Here is a 17,284-nt window from a genome sequence, read left to right as displayed (position 1 = left end):
ACACAAACTCCCTGATGCTGGGGCCATAGTGTCTCAGAGCGATCCTACAGGGCAGGGTAGAGCTCTTTAAGGGAGTAGGCTGTAGACTACACTAGTCTAGTAGACTATAACTATGGAGTAGGGTGTACACTAGTCTAGTAGACTGCAGCTCTTTATGGGAGTTGCCTGTAGACTAGACCACAGTCTAACAGAGCATAACTCTTTATGGGAGTAGCCTGTAGACTAGACTACAGTCTAACAGACCATAACTCTTTATGGGAGTAGACTGTAGACTAGACCACAGTCTAATAGACCATAACTCTTTATGGGAGTAGACTATAGACTAGACTACAGTCTAACAGACCATAACTCTTTATGGGCGTAGACTGTAGACTAGACCACAGTCTAATAGACCATAACTCTTTATGGGAGTAGACTATAGACTAGACCACAGTCTAACAGACCATAACTCTTTATGGGAGTAGACTGTAGACTAGACCACAGTCTAATAGACCATAACTCTTTATGGGAGTAGACTGTAGACTAGACCACAGTCTAATAGACCATAACTCTTTATGGGAGTAGACTGTAGACTAGACCACAGTCTAATAGACCATAACTCTTTATGGGAGTAGACTATAGACTAGACTACAGTCTAACAGACCATAACTCTTTATGGGCGTAGACTGTAGACTAGACCACAGTCTAATAGACCATAACTCTTTATGGGAGTAGACTATAGACTAGACTACAGTCTAACAGACCATAACTCTTTATGGGAGTAGACTATAGACTAGACTACAGTCTAATAGACCATAACTCTTTATGGGAGTAGACTACAGACTAGACTACAGTCTAATAGACCATAACTCTTTATGGGAGTAGACTACAGACTAGACTACAGTCTAATAGACCATAACTCTTTATGGGAGTAGCCTGTAGACTAGACCACAGTCCAATAGACCATAACTCTTTATTGGAGTAGACTATAGACTAGACCACAGCCTAGTACACCTGAACTCTTTATGGCAGTAAAAAGCCTCGACTTTCTCACTCGGAGCCACAGGTGGTTTGAACTGACCTTGCAGATTGCAGGTCTGACGAGCCCTGGAAAAACAACAAACAAACAAACAGAAGGCATGATGTCAAAGAGCTGTATGAAGCATGGCAGTGGTGCTAGAGCCAAGTGGCCTTGGGAGCCAAATGTCAAGCTTGCTATGCCAGCTCTGCCACGTGTGGCCATGACCCTGACCCTTCTTGGCCTTAGTTTCCTCATCTGCTGTGGGGCTGGTAGCATTATGGCCGAATTAGAGGTTACTGTCATGTGCACCTCTCCCTCGTCCACCGTCTGTGTCTGGGAATGGCATGTCCCCTCAAATGCCCCCACTCCAGTTCACCTGGAGCAGGTCGGGCAGCAGGCCAGCTGAAGACAGCAGCTACAAAAGCAGCCAGGACAAGGATAAGCACAGGACAGATTTCCTCCTCCTCCCTGCACCCTCCACCACCCTCTCAGGGCCTGCTGGTACCCACTGAAAGGACACCAAACATGGTGTCTGGTGGCCAATGGGGCCCACATGCGCGAGTGCACCACACCTCGGCAGAGGAACACTGCCCTCCCGCCCAAACAAAGCTCTGCTCTAGACCCTGCCCCCAGGATTACAGCCAAGGCCCCTCCCTGGCCTCCTGCCTATGCCCACCCCCCTGCAGGCCTCTGCACAGGTTGCGTCCCAACTTGGTGTCACTCCCCATACGCCCTCCTCAGGTTCCAGCAAAACTGGCAGTCTTCCCTGGCTGTCCCTCCCCATGAGGAGACCAAGGAAACCAGCTTTAAAATCAATAGGCAAGGGAGGGGGGTACCGATCGCAATGAATGGCAAATAACCACACACCCCCATCCAGAGGGAAGAGCAACAGAAACCAGAGGGGAAGGGAGATAGCTGTCGGTATGTGATTTGAAAATAATTAACAATCTACAATATATCAAGGGGCCATAAGGGTTGGGGGAGAAGGGGGGGGGGAAGAGGAGCTGATCCCAAGAGCTCAAGAGAAATTAAATGTCTAGAAAAGAACGATGGTATATACGTACAAGTATGTTGAACCCAATTGATGTATGGATTGTAACAAGAGTTGTAAGAGCCCCCAATAAAATGATTATTAAAAAACAAACCGAATAGACACGTGGAACCCCTCTCTCAAGCTGACACCTGGCACAGGGGGTCAGGCCTGTGGGAAAGGGGGAGCGGAGAAGGGATTCCCTGAGTTGGTGACATCAGAGCCAACCCTGAAAGGGGGCCCTGGGGTGGGGAGAAGGTTCCAGGGGAGGGCTGAGCCCGGCCATGAGTGGCCATAGAGGAAGCAGGTGGCCTGGCTGAAGCAGTGTGGGGACAACGAGTGTGGGGCTGAGGGAGACCAATCAGCATGGCTGCCTCTGCCTCAACTGAGGGCAGTCAGGATGAGCTGCTTCAGGAGGTGTCCCCCACAGCCGGCACGCTCATCATCTGACTCACTTGGGAACCACCCTGGTGTGAGCTGGTGTTGAGTCAGCACCATGCCCCCTACCCTGCCCCAACTCATGGGGTCCCTGCACACACAGAACATAATAGTGCCCAGTCCTGCACTGGCCCCATCATCTGTTATGGTTCAGATCATTAGGACCTATAGGGCTGTCACTAGCCAGGCCTTTCTTACTTGTCTCTCAGAGTCTGGAAGCTCCCCTGAAATCTATCCAACATCCCAGCAGCAGGCAAGCGTCCATGGACATCCGCATGAGATGTGTCAGCCAGGAAGAGGACTCAGGCTCTCTCCTTGGAACGGCAGCAAGACCCCGCTCACAGGGACCCAACAGGACAAAGAACCGCACTGCCTCACCAGACACCCAAGACTGTACCCACCTTTCCCTTGCGAAGCGGTTGGGGGTGTTTAGTAGCCTCGGTGCTAAACCCACTGTACCACCAGGGTCCTTTCCTGGCACGATGAGGAGCCTTAATTGACAGATGGTGAATGCAAGGAGGAAGCAGAGGGTTCAGAGGGCACCAGGCGGCATAAGCCCTGAGCCTCTTCTACCCTCTGTCCTTGTTCTGAGAGACAAGGCCACCTCCCTTCTGAAGGTTAGACCAGCCCTGGGCTGGGAGGCCCACATCCACACCTTAGGCCGGTCAGGGGTGCGGGGTCAACTCCAATCCTGCCTCTACCATTTCCAGGTGCCCCTGGGCAGCTCTGTGCCTCTGCCTCCTCCCCAGACAGTGGGCCCTTGGTACCAACCTGGCAGGGTGAGGGGTAGGGGAGCTGGAGACTGATTGATTTGGACCACGCAGGCTGTGTGGGGGCCCTATGAAAGTGCTTGGCCCCCAGCTGAGGGTGAGGCTGGCAGCGAAGGAGCCACGCGCTCCCAGGATGGCAGCCATGCTGTGGGCATGAAGGAACCGACTGACCGACTCACCACCTAAGTGCCTGTGTGAACACACAGCTACAGAGAAGCAGACCGCCTCACCGCTACCCCAGGCCTGCAGGCAGCAGTCTGAGGGAGCCCTTCCCCCTGGCCCCAGCCCCACACATGTGCCACCCCCAGCTCACAGGCCTGCCATGTGGCCCTGCCTGGCCTAGTCCTTCCCATGCTCTTCTCCCCAGGGGCTCTCTGCAGGCCTCGGCCCTGGGCCTGCCCCGAGCTGCACTCTGTTTTCTCCAATAACCGCGTGCCCTGTGTCGCATCCACAAGGCCCAAAGCAGGCCCTCAGGAAGCCCATGGAGCACCCCACGGACAAAACCAGCCAAGGACAGGCTGCGGGGTGGCAGTGCCTTCCACCCTCAGGCCTTCACCCCTCCTCAGGGAAGGGGAGAGGCCAGCCACAGCCCGGGCTCCATCAGGGATAAGGAGAGGCTGCTGCACCCCACCTCAAGTGAGTGGAGCTGATCCGTGCAGCCCTTCCTGGGCCGACCTTGTCCCAGCTGTCTAGAACAGACAGTGAGAAAGAAATCAGTACAGCAGCCATGACGACTGCAGTCACGGTGGCTGCGGTAGTAGTCAGTCAGGAGAGCCCGCCTTAAAATGGCAGAGTGCAGCCCTGATGGGGCTGGGTCCGAACTCCATCCCTGTCATGAACACTGACTCTGGGCAGATCGTGCACTCCCAACCCCCACTCCCGGGCCTCTGTCCCCTCAGCTGGAGGCCATGCGGGTCAGTGTAAGGATTGACGCTGGGAGCAGGGCCTGGTGCGGGGAGCCACTGTGCGTGCGAGCAAGCAGGAGCCCAGTGCTCCCAGGTCAGATGCCAGGGCCTCACAAAGACGCTGGGGTTTTTCATTAACTTTTTTAATTCCCTCATATCGGTTTCTGTGTCTCTTTCGTACCTACGAAAGGGGGGTGATGGACGAGTGACTGCTCATGAGTGCTCTGGGATGGAAGTAACTGACATCACTCCTGTCCAGAGAGCCCTGGAATTGCAGCTCGCTGGCCTGCCACCCACCCAGGTCCTGGCCCCAGAGCGAGCCCCCGCTCTGCTCTCAAGGACCCAGCATGCCCCAGTCCGACCGTAGCTCACAGGAAGGCCCTGTGCTAAGCACTTTCTAGCACGTCCGCTCCGTGAAGGAGTGCTCCCATTTTCAGCTGAGCAAACTGCACGTCAGCGGGACAAAATCAATACACAAAGCCAGGAACCCACAGCAACTGAGGGAGGAGCCCACCTTGGCTGCCCCCCCCCACGGCCAGGAGGGGTAAGCAGTGGCGGCCTGACCCCATCCGGCTGGGTGAGGGGAGACCATCCGACCCCCCCACACCCGGTGAGGCCCTTGAGGCCCGGCTGGGAGGGGCGGGAGGTGGCTTGGATCTCTGGCCTCACCCTTGCAAGCATGCGCAGATGGTGTCCCAGGCAGGACGGCTGCAAGGAGCTCTTGGCCGGCCCCGGCTGGCTGACCAGGTCTTCGAGCACCCAGCTCTCCGGGGGCCCTGCTGTGGGTGCAGAGTTGGCAGTGGGTCCTGCCCCAAGGGGGACCGGCTATGATCCCACCCCGCTGGCCCTCCCACACTCCTCCCTCCCTCCTGGTCCTGCTCCCCCAGCTGGGCCTCTCGCTGCTTGGCTGGCTGTCCAGAAGAGCCTGCCACGGAACCACCCCACCCCACCGTGCAGCCCAGAGGCCTGGTGGCTACGCGCCTTCCGCTGAGAGCTCTGGGAAGCCGAGGGTGAGGCCCTGGGAGGGGTGTCCCTGGGTCTCCTGGAGGCGTGGAGACCAACCCAGACAGACACTTCTTCCCATTTGCCCCCCACCGGGGGACTTCTGGAGAGCTTATGGTTGTTCTAAGGGGGCCGGCCCCCTCTAGGAGGATGCCCCAGAATGTGCCTTGAGTTAGAAAGAGCTAAGGGGCAAGGGGCTCAGTGGATGAGTGGGATGGGAAGGCAGCCAAGCCGGCAGGCCCAAGTGCCTTTGGGCATGGGACCTCCACAGACCTGTCCCCTAGCCCAGACCACTGAACCTCTGCTAGAGCAAGGGGATCAGAGCCGATGATCCCAACCCATCTCCCTGAAGGTAGCAGCCAGGGGAAAAAGGCCCAGGTAGGACACCATGGTATGAAGGGTCTTAGGGGGTCCCTGTGTGGTTCTGAGGCAGCAATTGTCACTCAAGGCAGGGTGGGGGACATGTGAAACTCCATGACCACTTCCAGAGAATCTCGGGACCCCCCCTGGTAGCTAGCCGTCTCAAACCCTCAAACTGTCCAGGTTGCTGGTGCAAAGACCCCAACTCATGGCCAGCCTGGGTCAGAGCAGACTGTGTTCCAGGCCTTTCTCTCGGGTACTCCCCACCCAGCCCCCTGCCTGGTCATTCCTGCTCAAAACCGGCACACTGCTCCAAGGGTACAGCAGGGTCAGGAGGCTGGGGTCACTTGCTGCCCTCTCTGCTCCCTGCAGCCCCCATGACCAGCTCTAAGGCACCGGCTCAGAAGCCTTCCCTCCTGCTGCCCCTTGAGATGAACCCAGGAGGTCTCCACCACCTACCACCTCCCTGTCCTGCTGCTTATCCTTGTATTTATGGGCTGCCTTCCCCTAGCCCCTTGCTGAGAACATCGCTGGGAGCCAGGCCAGGCCAGGCACACAGGAAGGGCTTAGCAGTGGCGATGGGTGAGGAGAACCACTTACTTACCTCCAGGATGCTGCGAGAGCAAACTCAAACTCCCCATGCAGGTCCACAGGGCCCAGCACGCCCAGGTTCTACTGACTCCCAGCCTGCGCTGTGGGAATGTCTTGATGGGAGGGCTCAGAGGCAGCAAGGTGGGAGGGGGGTAGAGGGCTCACTGGAAGCTGCATTTGGCTTGCTAGTTTTTACTTGACTGTAGGCCTGTCTGCCCCTCCGCCTCTGAAGCCGTCTCCTCATCTAGAGAATGGAGACGGGACTCGGCTTTGCTCTCCTCCTGAGGGTATCTGACAAGAGCTTGGTAACTGCCAGGACCCCACCAACGTCCTAGCAGACACAGACCACTTCTTTACCGTGGCTGATATACGCTGATGCTCCGGGTCTGAAACTGAACAGGGAAGGGACACACAGTCACTGTACCAAAAAGAGTTGGTGCTCAAATCCCTTCAGGAGGGAGCAGATGATCGCGAACCAGTGATAGTGCATCTGCAAGGACAAGCAACTGGACTAACAGTCTCTTAGGGTCATGACAGGGAGGTTGGAGGAAAGAGGGGAGTACAAGGAGACGAAAATGTGGTAAAATTGATTATGGCAATGATTAAACAACTTTTTAAAATGTGTTTAAACCATTAAATTATATGACATGTTAAAACAGAACAAAAAGAACCAATGGTGCTTATAGAAAAAGTCCAAGTAGATGGGTCAGTCAGGGTGCGATGTAGTACCGATGAAGAACACAGCTTTCCCCCAGATCCTGGATGCTTCCTCCCCACAACTACCATGATCCGAATTCTACCTTGCAGGACTGGATAGGGCAGAGGTTGTACACTGGTGCATATGGGAGCTGGAGGCACAGGGAATCCAGGATGGACAATACCTTCAGGACCAGGGGTGTGAGGGACAATGCTGGGAGAGTGGAGGGTGAGTGGGTTGGAAAGGGGGAACTGATTACAAGGATCCACATGTGACCTCCTCCCTGGGAGATGGACGGCAGAGAAGGGGGGGAAGGGAGACTCCGGATAGGGCAAGATATGACAAAATAATAATCTATAAATTATCAAGGGCTCATGAGGGAGGGGGGAGCGGGGAGGGAGGGGAAAAAAAAGGACCTGATGCAAAGGGTTTAAGTGGAGAGCAAATGCTTTGAGAATGATTAGGGAAAGGAATGTGTGAATGCGCTTTATACAATTGATGTATGGATTGTGATAACAGTTGCATGAGCCCCTAATAAAATGTAAAAAAGAAAAAGTCCAGGTGGCACTGAAGGCACAAGTGAGAAACAAAGCTGCAGGAAGCAACAGAGCTGTGATCAAAGTGTCCCAAGGAATGGATCCACCGCTGGAAACACTCATCTGTGCTTACCTGGCCAACAGACTAGAAAACATTCGTCCAGGTGTCTATGCTAAAGAAAGGTGACCCAATGGAAATTAACACCAGTAATGTCACACACATGTAAAACTGTGCTGAAGCTACTTCAGCAAGCACGGCAGCAGAACATCAACGGGCACTGCCAGATGTCAGGCCAGATTCAAGAGGAAGTGGGATGGGGGTCATCGGTGCTTGGATCAGGTGCATCTTGGCTGAAAACGGGGAGTATCAGTGTTAGGGATTGAGGGGTGGTCCCAAAATATGTGTGGTCAACCTCTAGGCCCCTGGTCACAGTCCCACTGGGGATGAGTTGTCCTTGTGGCATTAAAGGATTGGTGGAGGGTACGTCTTAGAGGCAATCTCTTTTGAGTCATGAGATTAAAGAGGCAGAGATGGGCACACCTCCAAATACACACGTGTTTCCCAGGAGCGATTTCTACACATGTATTTATTTACCTGTGCTGCAAATACAGCACGGTGAAGCATACAAAAAAGCAAGTTATGAAAATGCCTCAGCTCTTGGGCCTGGGGCCCGAGAACAAGGTCAGTTGGCAGAAACCGCCCACGGGACAATGCTGCACTCCCTCCTTTGGAGCGTAGGAAGCCCTCGTGGTGCAGTGGCTGCGAGCTAGGCTGCAATCTGCCTATTTCGGTGAATAGCCCCTGGGGTCTTCGGATCTTGAGGACGGCCATCTACATGCACCCCTCGGTTTCTCCCCATTTGAAGCGAAAAACAGTGTGGAGCCCAGAGACATGTGGAAGCAATTAGTCCACAGGGTCAAAGGGCCACAAAACCCAGACTCCATGACCCTGAGCCCAAAAGATGTAGATGGTGCCCAGCTTCCACAGTTGACCGCTGTGAAGGGGTTCACCACAGGGGGTCTCAGATGGATCAGGAGGGAAATGGGCAACAATGCTTAGTCAGTAAAAGAGCAGGCCTTTAGTCTGGAAATGAACTCATCCCAAGACTCAATTTCCAGCCAAATGAGAGACGGTCTATAAAGTGAGCAACACCACCAAGGAGGTGAGGACTCATTAGAGCAATCAACAATATAAGGACTGACTCATTAGCACAATCAACCACACACATCAAACGGGCAGGCTCTGCCCAGGTACAGCTCAGCAGGCAGGGGGTACAGGAAAAGAGGCACAGAGGACATGGGAAGGGTGCTGTGCCACCAATGGGCGGGAACAGTTCGCTGCAAACCCACGTGTTCTCTACACTGCCACCCAGGTCACACGATGTGAAGGGGGTAGGTGAGGACAAGGAAGGAGAGGGAAGACAGAGGCCAAGACGCAAGGAGATCTCCGAGGAATCAGGAAATAAGCTGAAGGGACTAGGAGCTTCCTCAAGAGACAACAGAGCACGCGAGGGCCTTCGCCCAGAGCCAGGGCCCTGTCCCACTTCCACCCCCTCGGCTGTGAAAATATCCGTGTGTGTGTGTGTGTGTGTGTGTGTGTGTGTGAGAGAGAGAGAGAGAGAGAGAGAGAGAGAGAGAGAGAGAGAGAGAGAGAGAGAGAGAGAGAGACGGGTCTAATTACCGCGACTTTACCGACTCTGCAAAGGCATTTGTGACTGTGTGGAGCCTAACAAATCGCAGATAACATTCCAATGAATGGGGATTCCAGAGCACTTAGTCACGTGCACGAGGAAGCTAGGTGTGTGATCCACAGGATGAGGGGACGCCGCACAGGTGAACACTGGGAAAGGCAGACAACAGGGTTGTATCTGGTCACCACGGCTACTCAGACTGTACGCTGAGCAAACGTTCTGAGACACTGACTCTAGGAAGAAGCCCGTGACGCCAGGGCTGGACAAAGACTCATTAACCTGAGACACGCAGCAGACACAACCTCGCCTGCTGACCATGAAGAGGACTTGAAGCATTGGCTGGTGAGGTACCAGGGACAGCCTTCAGTACAGACTACACCTGAATATAGAAATATCAAACATCCTCATCGTGGGACCCATAAGCAGCATCATGATGAAAATAATATAACACACCCACTGCCTTCCAGCTGATTCCAACTCATCGTCAGAAGAACTCCAGGGAGGCAGGGGCTCATAAGCACAATCAGCCCATCACAGTGGCCCGATGACCGGTCAGCGCAGAAGTGCCCACAGGGTCTCTAAGGCGGTCATACTGGAGGAAGACTACTGCACTTGTCTACTGTGGAGCAGCTGACGGGGTCCAACCACTGACCTTTCTGTGCGTGGGGGTGGGGAGCCTTGCAGCTGAGGGCTCCTCCCACCACCATAAGGGAGAAAATACTCAAGTGGGGAAGGCTTTTTGTGTTGTTGTTGAACTTGGAACAACAGTTAAATAATCAAACTCTGCCTGTCGCACTAAGAAGATCTGCAAAGACCTTTAAAATGTTAAAAACATCCAGCCGACCAAAAACACTCCACAAAAGATGTAGCTCTGAAGACTGCGGTGCGCCTGATCCAAGCCTGGTATTTTCCACTGTCTCATGGACGTGTAAGAACTGACACGACTAAGAGGGAAGGACTGATGCCGCTGCTTTCCGGCACTGGTGAGGGACGCTGCACACTCACCTGGCCGGCTGCTGAACAAGCCACCCTGTGTGGGAAGAAGGATGGCCGGAGCGCCCCTTAGAAAGAGGGATGGCGAGGCCTTGTCTCGCGACTTTGGGCACATCACCTAAAGGAACCGGTTCCTGGAGGGCACCGTGCTTGGTAGAGAGGAGGAGGGTCAGGGAAAGAGAGGAAGGCGCTCAGTGACATGGACTGATCCAGTGGCTCTGACAGTGGGTGCCAACACAGCAACGACAGTGAGGCTGGCACAGCACTGGGGGCAGTTTTGTTCGCAAGTAACAGACCCGATAGCACAAAGTTAGCAGTTTGAAACCATGAGCCGCTCCATGAGAGAAAGACGAGGTTTTCTACTTCCATAAAGACATACGGTCTTGGAAACCCACAGGGGCTGTTCTACTCTGTCCTACAGGACCGTCCTGCGGGGTCCCTGGGAGTCGAACTTGACTGAAAGGCAGTTGAGTCTGACTGGTTTGGAACCATACCAAGCCCTCTCCTTAACCAGACTACAGGAATCACGTCCCCTGCAGATGTCCATTTACCATAACCCCGTCTCAGCATCCTCAGGACACAGGTGCTAAGAGGAGCTCAGACAGATCAAGGAACCTGCTTGTCTTGGCCACGGTTAGCCCCAGGGAGGGCGGCATTTGAGCCCTGTGCTCCTTGTCACTCCAGTGCAGTTCTGTACAGAGGCTGGAGAGCAGGACCCCTGAGAGGGGTCCTACGATGCTCTCATCCCGCCCACTGACTGGGCACTGGCCCAGCACCAGTCACACCCCAGGGGGAGCTTCTCCTGGATTGGCTCATTGAAGTCTCACAGCTAAAGAGCTGCCCCTCAGAGCCCACCGGGCAGAGGTGAGTACTGTCACCCAAGATCAAACCCCCAGGCCAGCACATATGCCCCCGCCCACACACGTACCACTCTGCCCTCGCCCAATCCCCAGCCCTGTGCCCTCTCTTAAAAGGTCTCTCTGGCTGTCTCCTGCCTGCTCCCAGCACAGTCCTGGCCAGGGCTACAGGAGGGGCTGGCTCCATCCTGCCTAGCCCTACCGAGGGGCATTTCACCCTGGCTGCAGTGGAGATGCTTGCCTCAGGGGACACGCCAAGGGTGGAGTTGGTGGGGCCCAGGGCAGAAGCTTCAAGGTAGTGAGACCCACTGGTCTGGTCAGCATAGTCCGACCTGAGTTCAAACTTCATAATAGCACCTGTGGGTCGGAGAGACGCAGAGCCTCCATATCTGACTCGGCAAATGTACCGAGGGCAACTCACTGGCTGGGCAGACTCTCACAGAGAGCCGTCACCATGGCAGTTACTCGTTAACAAGAGGTGTGCTTTGAGGTGAAGCCAGGCCGGGGGTCACAGCCCAACACACCCTGCTCCAGCTTCCCCTGGCCAGTGGCTTCACTTCAAAGGGACGGTCTCCTCTCCATGCCGCAGACCAGGCTCCGAGGGTCATGTCAGAGGTGGGCTGGGCTCTGCCATGTGTCTGTGTGAGTGGGTTGGCCAGGCCTTTCTTCCAAGGAGCCTCCCAGTCGTCTTGAACCTCAGATGTTCTGTGATGCCCTGGGGATCACTGTACCTAACCCACGCTGTGTTTCCCTAGGCGGCCTAAGGTGATCTCCTAAAATGGTTTGCTGCTCACTTGACCCAGAAAACCCCACAAAATCATGCGAATCTAGAGGGTCAAATCTCTGGTGCCCAGGTCTCAAGGGGATGCACATGCAGAAATATGTGAAAGATGTCCCTGTGCAAAAGCAGTGTGCGCCATTCTCCAGTGACAGTGGTGGAGGGGTAGGTGTGGCCAGGCCCAACAGTGGGGCTGGACTCTGGGTTCTGTGTGCTGCACGTGTTTACAAAGGCAGGGTCATGCTGAACTGCAGGGTTTACAGGTGGATTCTCTGGTCACTGAGCACATCTAGGTGAACAAAGCCCCCCAAATGTGCCACCAGACGTGCAAAGCTCATGGTCAGATCAACCCATCCATGACCTCCCCAAGCCACACTGAAATGGTCCTTCCTGAAAAGGGACAAACTGTCCCTAAACTAGAAGAAGAGGGTGCACGGAAGAAAAGCCTATCCCCGAAGAAACTGAAGACGCAAACACTTTATGGCTCAGAAGAAAATTAAGTTTAAAATAAAAGCTAATAAAAATGTTAAAATCGGGGACATTTATTCTTATTCAGGTTCTTCTCAAAGTGAAGAGAACTCTTTATAAATGTCCTAGAGAAATACAGTAGCTTTCTGTTCACCCTTTGCAAGTACAAAGGGTGGATCATTCCACTACTGACACACACACACAAAGTTACAATCATGTCTGCAAAGAGTCTGTCGTGTGTGGTTCTGGATGGAATGCTCACAGCGTGGGTGAGCCACTACCTGTGGAAATACCTGGTTTCGCAGTGCCTCAGTTTCCCTGCTGAAATGAAGCGCATGACAACAGTGCCCACCTTTCTTGGGTGTGGCGTGTTCCAACAGTGTATGTGCACACCAAGTGGGCTCAACAAATGCCGGCCGAGGTTTTCACAAGACGCACCCTGGAAAAGCTGGGAGGCGACGGAAACAGAGGCACGGAGCCCCAAACCACCTGCCATGGAGTCTGTGCCGACTCACAGCAACCCGACTAGGCAGAGAAGAACTACGCCTTAGGGCTGCGGAGGCTGTACATCTTTATTGAAACAATCAGTCTCATCTTTAGCCCTGGGAGCGACAGGTGGGGGTCAAACTGCTGACTTTGCAGTCTGGAGCCCAACCCTGAGCAACCCCCCAGTGGAGTTCCTCAGGGCCACCCCAGCCTCACAGTTCTAAGAGCCGCAACCCAAGGAAGCCAGGGAGTTTGGAAGCTACTGCTGGGGCTCAGAAGCAACCACGTGCACGCCCCTTCCCTGCCTGACCCCATCACCAGTTCTCCGGGAACTCCTGACCAGGGGCAAAGGTTACCTAGTAAGCCAAGGGCAAAAGCTGGCCCAGGAGCAGGGTGGTGGCCACAGCTCAGGGAGAAACCCTATCAGTGGAGGTTCACTCTATCCCAAGCCCTGCCAAGTGGCCTTCCTCCCAGAGCCAGAGCTGGACCAGGGGCAGCAGCCCTGCCCCCAAGTCTCCTGGGCCTATGAAGAGAGGAACAGCTGGGAAAACCGCTAGTGGGATGGCCAACTGTTCTCTCCTGGTGGGAAGCATGAACCCAACGGGTTGCCTGGGAGCCTCTGAGGGACCTCGGGGCTTGGCTCGGGGTGGCAGGCTCTGCAGTGGTCTGGGTCCATGCCGCACCCCTTCACACACACCACCGATGTGAGCCAGGCCGGCTCTGAGCATGGGTGCTTCTCTGGTCAGGGAGGAGTAAAAACCAACCCACTGAGGGCCGGAGCACTCTAACCAGGCCTAGTGAGCCCCCAACCCTTCTCCTAAGGACAGGAAGACCCCCCCCCAAGGCTCAAGACACCCCCTAACACCCTCCCAAGATTTAACAAGTCAGTCTAGAGGCAGAGCCCCTCAAATCCAAGCCTTCCCAGGCCTAACAGGGTACAGCACGGAGACAAAAGTTCAGCAAAGCTCTGACAGGGGCCCGCAGCTTCCAAGGAGGGAAAGAACTTGCCAAAAGGGGTGTCTCTCGGACCCTAAAATACAGTGAAATCAGCGGAGGGTTCTGGGGTGAATAGGAGGCAACATTATGGTTCAAAGCACCCCAGGATCCATCTCAGTTCCATCACGGGGTGAGCCTCCCCAACAACTCAGCCCTCTCCCCAAACCTCCCCGACCCGGAGAAAATGACACTGGGCAAAACAACCTGCCCCCACCCAACACCACAGCCCCAGGGCGCAGGAGGACGCCCCCCCCACTCCAGCGCCTCGGTGGTACAACCCACGCGGCATTCCCCCCTCTCCCCTCTAAACAACATCTGAGCACGACGCCCACACCGCCCCCCTAAAGTGCAGCCCCCTCCACGGCGTGCCCCCCACACCCCAAACACGACCTCCCCGCGCCCTGCTGGCTCAGTCCCCGGCCCACAAGCTGGCTCTGAACCCGGAGGCTCCGAACCCGGGGTTCGGTCCGCTCGCAGTTGGAAAGGTCCCCTCAGCCGCCGCGATGCTACAGCTCGCCGCCCCCGCCCCGCGCCGTCCCTCAAGGCCAGCCCGCCCGCCCCCGCGCAGGCACCCCACTAAGTCTCGGAAAAAGGACGTGGGGGGGGGGGGCCGAGGCCCGAGATCCCCGCCCGGCGGGCCGGGTGGTACGGCCCAGCGCGGCCCCGCGGGGGACCCGGACGCGACCATCCCGGAAGGGGGGCTCAGGGACACGCGCTGGCGCACTCACCTGTCACCGGCGGCCGCCCAGCCTCTCCGGCGGGGCTCCACTCGCGCCCATCGCCACGCGGCGCGGGCTCCCGCTCCTCGGGTGGCGCGGCGGCGGCGGCGGCGGAGGCGACGCTTGCTCGGAGCCAGGCCCAACGGCTCGCGCGGCACGGCCCCCCCGCCCCCTCCCCCCGTCCCGCTCACCGCCCCCTCCCACCCTCGGGTCGGAAATACCGCCTTCTCCCGCCACAAACAGGAAGTGACGTGCGCACGAGCTCGGCGCGGCGGGGGCGGGAGGGCGCAGGCGCGCAGAGAGAAAACAAGGGGCCGAAGAGCAGCGCCGCGCGCATGCGCAGGGCCAACGGACGCGCTGGGGCGGCGCAGGCGCAGTGGGACGCCCTCGCCGGCTCGCCTGGGGACTTTTCGTCCATCTCATTCACAAACGCTGTGGCCTGAGTTTGCGCCTCCTGTCCGGCGTTTGCTCACGGTATCCAGACTCTCGAAGAGCCCGAGCTTTGGCGCGGGGACCCTTTTGTTTGTCCCTAACCCGGTTAGCTCAGACTCTGCAGACAGACACGCTCAGGTTTTCATGTCCTTGTTAGTGTTTCGCGTGGACTATTGGCCATTTTTCATGCCCCGGTTCCCACCTCTGCGTGGTGGGAATAATCGTGTCCTTGTCACCGGGCTGCTGGACTGTTTTATATGGATGGAACAATGTTTGTCAGTTAGGCATGACACCTAAACACTCAATGCTCTTACTTGACGTACACTCACCAGCAACACGCTATGGGAGGCCGCTTGTTCTTGTGGTGGAATCTGTCCCAACTCAAAACCTATGTACAAGGCTCAGGGCCTGAGCCTGCCATCCTCATCGTTGCTCCTGCAGTTGAGCCCATTACTCAGCTCTGTCTCATTGGCTGTCTTCTTCCTGTTTGTTTTACCAAATATAGAGTCATTCTCCGGGGACTCGGTTGGCATGTCCAAAGCGCAGATGAGCTCTCCGCCATCCTTCTAAGGAATATTCTGGTTGTACCTCTTTTCAACACAGATTTGCTCGTCCTGGCAATGTGTGCTATGTTTAACCTTCTTCGCCAACACTTTTAATTCAAAGGGATCAATTCTTCATCTGTCTTCCTTGTTCATTGCTCGGTGTGATAGTCTGGGTAGACTAGAGAAACAAATTCAGACATTCATGTGTGTGACAAAGAACTTTATACCAAAGAGCAATTATACACTAAGAATATATCCCAGCCCAGATCATGCCCGTAAGTCTGATAAGCCCATACATCAATACTATTCCATAAATTCCTCTTTATAGACTCATGCAGTATAGGCAATGATGCAGAATGCAGGAAGATCACAAGCCAGTGGGTGGAAGGCCTTGTGGATCCAGTGGTGGTGGGAGCGTCTCAGTGTTTGCATGGGTCTCCATGTGGCTGCCCCAGCTCCAGGGCTCTGGTTCTACCTGTGAAGCTCCATGTGGCCTGTCAACAGAAATGTCTCCCAGGGAGAGTGTGTATCTGACCTTCAGTGAGTTATCTCCTTCATGTCTCCAAATAAGGTCATCAAGCTGCGGCCTGAATGACAGGCTAGACTCCACCCCTTCACAAATTGACAGATTATTTAACTGCCACACTCAGTTTTCCCACACACTCAAGGCAATTGAAAATACCTTCCTTGGTTCAGGCACACTTTATCTTCAAACTGGCATCTTGGCTTTTTAACACTTTAAAGAGATCTTTTGCAACAGATTTGCCCAATGCACTTAGGATGTCTGATTCCTTGACTGGGGCTTCCTTGGGCATTGATGTGCAGTCAAAGTAAAATGACATCTTTGACAACTTCAACCTCTTCTCTCTTCAAGGTAATGTTGCTGATTGGTCCAGTTGTGAAGAGCATCTTCTCCTTAGATCGTGGTACCATCCATACTGAAGGCTTTGATCTTCATCGATAAATGTTTCAAGTCCTCTTCACTTTCAACAAGGTAGGCTGCACCATCTGCTTATCAAGTGTTCCCCATCCTGGGGCTGCATCCGGTTTCAGATACTAGCTGATTCAGTGTGGTGGTTTCATTATCTGGTGGCAATTTGGGATTTGAGAGGATTAAGCGTGAAGAGGTGGAGTCTAGTCGTAGCCAATGAGCTCTCTGTGTAGACATGGCCTTCTCCTGAGGATTCTGGGAACTCCTGGATTTCCTCCTTGGAGACGGGAGACTCTCTGCTGACTCCGAGAAGACACATGGACCTGCCCTGATGCAGCCCTGGAAGCTGGAGAAGCCATAAGGAGACCCCTGCCAGCACTGAGATGCTTATGCCACTGGACCCAGACTTTCTACCCACTGGTCTGTGATCATCCTGCACTTGGCGTCATTGTATGCGTTTGAGTCTGAAGAGCACTTTATAGATTGGTATCGGATTTATAGGCTTGATCTGGACTGAGCTGGGACATTTTCTCAATATTCAACTGCTCTTGCATATAAAATTATTTCTTATACACATATGCATGCTTGTGAATTTGTTCCTCTCATCTACCCCGACTAACACACTCGGCATGCTGAGTGATGTTGCTGTTGTTAGGTTGTGGCTGACTCCATGTACAACAGAAGGAAGCCCTGCCTGGGCCATCCTCACGATGTTCTTATGCCTGAGCACATTGCTGCAGCCACTGGGTCAGTCCATCTTGACGGTCTTCCTCTTTTACCCTGCCCTTCGGCTCTGCCAAGTATGGCGTCCTTCTCGAGGGACTGGTCTCTCCTGCCGACATGTCCAAAGTGCATGAGATGTAGTCTGTCGTTGCTTCTAGGGAGCATTCTGGCTGTATTGCTTCCAAGACGGAATGAATATAGTGAAAGGCTACAACCCTGGGACACAGCTTTCCTCATCTCTAAACCCCACCATCTTCCCTTAGTCGGCTTTAATGACCATCTTGCAATCTTTGGGCAGGTTCCACATGAGCACAATGAAGTATTCTGGAAGTCCCT

The 17,284-nt window shown here is 54.8% G+C and overlaps 1 protein-coding gene and 1 non-coding gene across 3 annotated transcripts in view; one reads left to right on the top strand and one right to left on the bottom strand.

The window, feature by feature from the left end:
• Window positions 1-14,486, bottom strand: part of AKT2 (AKT serine/threonine kinase 2) — a 40,885-nt gene extending 26,399 nt beyond the window's left edge. Inside the window, exon 1 of one of the 2 annotated variants that reach the window (XM_075537944.1) lies at window positions 14,327-14,486. The gene's annotated coding sequence lies outside the window, so the exon portion shown is untranslated. Of the gene's footprint in view, window positions 1-4,812; window positions 4,961-14,326 lie in introns of those variants that run through there. The other variant, XM_075537945.1, reaches the window with a different exon arrangement.
• LOC142432948 (small Cajal body-specific RNA 24) lies at window positions 12,184-12,313 on the top strand. Its single transcript, XR_012781025.1, has one exon.
• Window positions 14,487-17,284: the final 2,798 nt, after the last annotated feature.

The sequence above is a fragment of the Tenrec ecaudatus genome, chromosome 18, assembly GCF_050624435.1.
Source record: "Tenrec ecaudatus isolate mTenEca1 chromosome 18, mTenEca1.hap1, whole genome shotgun sequence".
Classification (NCBI taxonomy): Eukaryota; Metazoa; Chordata; class Mammalia; order Afrosoricida; family Tenrecidae; genus Tenrec; species Tenrec ecaudatus.
Note: the sequence above shows the minus strand (reverse complement) of the source record. Positions and strands in the feature narration are given on the sequence as shown.